We start from the raw sequence: 4,637 nt of genomic DNA, 5'->3' as shown, positions 1-4,637 counted from the left end.
TCAAGTCCAAACCAAATCTAATTAAATTATATTTAATTAGACTTAATCTCAGCCCATTGACTTAATCAAATTAAGCCAATCAGCAATCGAATTGCTAATAGATCCTCCTGCAACACTTGTACTGGGTTAAATGTCAATCGTATTGATCATTTAACCCTAGAACGATTCTTAATCGTTGATCAACCATCTGATCGGATCATGAACTCTAATGTGTGTGACCTCATAGGTCCGAACCTAAGCCGATAGCATAGAAACAAATTCCTATACCAATCGAAGTGACCATCTAGCAATAGTACCCGACGACTGGATAGGTCGAATGTGTAGAACAACATCCTTAGAACCCATGCGGATATAGTTTTCATATAATTCATCCCCTTGACCAAAATAATCATAGGATACCCCAGAGTTTAACTGTCAACTCTGATCAGGTTGTCCACATTGTATTTCAAAATATCAAATCTATCTGATGGATTACCCTGGCCAAGGTTTTGCTAAATTGAAATACAGCGACTCATTCTTCTCCAACTCTTGGAGTGGTCAATCCCATCTCGATCACACTCTGACTTCGCAAGTACTTGACTGTGCCCAGAAGCCTTCCGTCCCTGAATTAGAAATTCAGTTAGTCCAGTACCAAAGCACAGTGAGTTGCTTGCAAGTCACTGAGGCGATCTCAGGTCTAAGGGACACTTATACCTATATCCCATCAGAGACATTCTCGATAGCAGAATACTCTGGAGTTGGTCACGTTCAATGATGATGTACCCTTACATCTCACCTGTATGCCATACTAGTGTCTCCACACTCCTTGGTTAAGAGGACAACCAACCCATATGGCCTACAGCGACCTATGCTCGATAGAAGCTGTTGTCCTTATTAACAGCCTATCATTTGGTCGTGAACAGTTTTAAGGACTAATCGATAAATCCTCTCTTTATCGAATCTAAATAGTCCTAAGGACTTCATCATAACAACGGAGTTCATTAGAAGATGAAAGCTTATGACGAAAATGCCAAATATATTTTATTTATTAACAAATCAATTACAATACTTGGTTGCTTAACCATCAACAGCTTGACGATTGGCTGTTTGGGACACATTTCCCAACAACTCCCACTTGTCCTAAAGTCACTCGGCACAGTATCTAATACCAATCTTTGACTTGTGGTTGTCGAACTCCTTTATTGCCAGGGCTTTAGTGAAGGGGTCGGCTAGGTTCTCCTTTCCGTCGATCTTCTGTAGATCGACGTCACCTCGATCCACGATCTCCCGGACCAGGTGGAAGCGACGCAAGATGTGCTTCGTCCGCTGATGTGCTTTGGGTTCCTTCGCCTGAGCTATGGCACCAGTGCTGTCGCAGTAGAGCAGGACCGGACCATCGAGGGAGGGTGCTACTCCGAGCTCATTGATGAATTTCCTCAGCCACACAGCTTTCTTCGCGGCATCTGATGCTGCGATGTACTCCACTTCACAAACAGAGTCTGCCACAGTATGCTGCTTGGAACTCTTCCAGCAGATGGCTCCACTATTCAGAGTAAAGATATAACCCGACACACTCCTGCTGTCATCATGGTCAGATTGGAAGCTGGAGTCTGTGAACCCCACAAGTTTCAGATCTGACTCGCCATAAACCAACCATTGGTCCTTAGTATTTCTCAAATACATAAGGATGGCTTTAACCACTTTCTAGTGGTTTTCTCCAGGATCAGATTGGTATCTACTCACTACTCCTAGTGAGTATGCCACATCTGGTCTTGTACATGTCATGGCGTACATGATAGATCCCACGGCTAAAGCATATGGGACTCTACTCATACGCTCTCTCTCTTCAGGAGTTGTCGGACAATCCTTCTTAGAGAGAGAAATTCCTTGGCCTATCGGTAGATAGCCCTTCTTGAAATTCTCCATGTTGAACCTCTTCAGCACAGTGTCTATGTACATAGACTGGGATAACCCAAGCATCCTTTTAGATCTATCCCTATAGATCTTCATCCCTAGGATGTAGGATGCTTCACCCAAATCCTTCATAGAGAACTGTGATGACAACCAAACTTTTATTCCCTGTAGTACGGGGATGTCATTCCCGATTAAGAGAATGTCATCCACGTACAAGATAAGGAATACCACAACTGGACCATTTGCCCATTTATAGATGCAGGGCTCTTCTCCATTCTTAATGAAGCCATACGTTTTGATCACCTTATCAAAACGCATGTTCCAACTCCGGGAAGCTTGCTTCAATCCATAAATGGATCTCTGAAGCTTGCACACCTTGGACTCATCTGTGGATGTAAACCCCTCGGGTTGTATCATATACACCTCTTCGGTCAGCTCTCCATTCAGGAAAGCTGTCTTTACATCCATCTGCCAGATCTCATAATCTAGATGGGCAGCTATTGCAAGCATTATCTGAATAGATTTGAGCATTGCCATAGGGGAAAATGGCTCGTCATAGTCAATACCATAACGTTGACGATACCCCTTGGCTACCAGACGGACTTTATAGGTCTCCACCTTTTCGTCTGTGCCCCTCTTCCTTTTGAAGACCCATTTACACCCAATGGGTTTAACCCCTTCAGGTGGGTCAACCAATGTCCATACATCGTTGACCTTCATGGACTCCATTTCGGATTTCATGGCTTCAAGCCATTTCTCGGAATCAGGTCTCTGCATTGCATCCATATAGGTGATCGGATCCTCATTATTCTCATCAAGTTTGATGGTATCACCGTTTCGGACCAAGAAACCATAGTATCTGTCCGGTTGATACGGTACTCTACCAGATCGCCTTAATGGTGCAGGTACATTGGGCTCCGGATATGATCTAATCATATCAGACTCAGGTTCAGCTATTGGTGTCGGTCCTTCTACCTGTTGAACTTCATCAAGTTCAATCTTAGAGGCAACGGTTCCTTCACCAAGGAACTCCTTTTCTAAAAAGATTGCCTTAAGGCTAACGAACACCTTTTGTTCATCAGCATGGTAGAAAAAATATCTTTTTGTCTCTTTGGGGTACCCTATGAATGAGCATTTGTCAGACCTAGGTCCAAGTTTGTTTGTGACTAATCGTTTGACATAGGTCGGGCACCCCCAGACCCTAAGGTGTGAAAGTGCTGGCTTACGTCCCGTCCATATCTCATATGGAGTTTTAATTACAGACTTACTTGGAACCCTATTTAACAGATAACAGGCCGATTCGAGTGCATATCCCCAGAAGGATATCGGCAAGCTAGCAAAACCCATCATGGATCGGACCATGTCTAACAGAGTCCGATTCCTCCTTTCAGACACACCATTATGCTGTGGTGTTCCTGGAGGAGTCCATTGGGAGAGAATCCCATTCTCTCCTAGATATGTGAGAAATTCACTAGAAAGGTATTCTCCTCCTCGATCAGATCGAAGAGTTTTAATACTCTTCCCAGTTTATTTTTCTACTTCACTTCGGAATCGTTTGAACATTTCAAATGAATCCGACTTATGTTTCATCAGATAGACATATCCATATCGGGATAGGTCATCCGTGAAAGTTATGAAGTAGAAATATCCACCTCTAGCACTGGTGCTCATGGGCCCGCATACATCAGTATGTACTAGGCCCAAGAGCTCAGTAGCTCTCTCACCTTTTCCAGTAAAAGGTGACTTGGTCATTTTACCAAGAAGACAGAACTCACAGGTTGGAAGTGATTCACAATCACTAACTTTGAGGATTCCCTCTTGTTTATATGACCTAGCCTACAGTGCCATAAGTAGATATCTGACACACTATCTAATCTAGGGTGCTTGCCAGTTGAATAGACTACATTAACAGGTTGTGATAACATATACACACCATTGTTCAAATGTCCACAAAAAATAGTAACACCATTCTCAATGATATTACAAATTTGTTTCTTTATTGAAATTTCATAATCATTTTTGGCCAGAAGGCCTACAGAAATGATATTTAAAAAGAAACTGGGACAGAAATGACAATCATTAAGAACAACGATATGGGATTCAAATAAAAATTTCAAGATTCCTAATGCTAGAACTGAAACTGGTCTTCCATCTCCAACGTTCAGGAACCTCTCGCCTTGCTCGAATCTCCTACTGACCTGCAAGCCCTGCAATGAATTGCAAATATGGTAAGGGCTACCGGTATCCAATACCCAGTCAGTTATATCACAAATAGAGAAATTGCAAGGAGTTATCATATAAATACCTTGCCCAGCAACAACTTGCTGCTTTCTCTGCCTGTTCGGGTCTAGGGAGGCAATGTACTGGGGACAGTTCCTCTTCCAGTGCCCCCGCTTCTTGCAAAAGAAGCATTCAGCTTGACTCTTATCGGGTTTGATCTTTTTGGTCTGACACTACACAGATGTCCCAGCCTGAATTTGCACCTTCTTCACTTTCTTCTTCTTGTTCTTCTTCCCTTTCTTAAAGGGTCGAAACCAGAAGACGAACCTCCCACTAAGTTCACCGACTCCTTATGGAGTTGGTGATCTTTCTCAAAGTTCTGAAGTAACCCCAGTAATCCGTGGTAGTTTACTTCAGGCTTTGTCATTCTATAATGAGTGAGGAATGGGAGATTAGACTTGGGCAGCGAGTTCAGTATTGCATCTTTCCCAAGCTGCTCATGCAAGGGAAAGCCGAGCTTGCTC

Source organism: Elaeis guineensis, chromosome 1, assembly GCF_000442705.2.
Source record: "Elaeis guineensis isolate ETL-2024a chromosome 1, EG11, whole genome shotgun sequence".
In the NCBI taxonomy this organism is placed as follows: Eukaryota; Viridiplantae; Streptophyta; class Magnoliopsida; order Arecales; family Arecaceae; genus Elaeis; species Elaeis guineensis.
Note: the sequence above shows the minus strand (reverse complement) of the source record.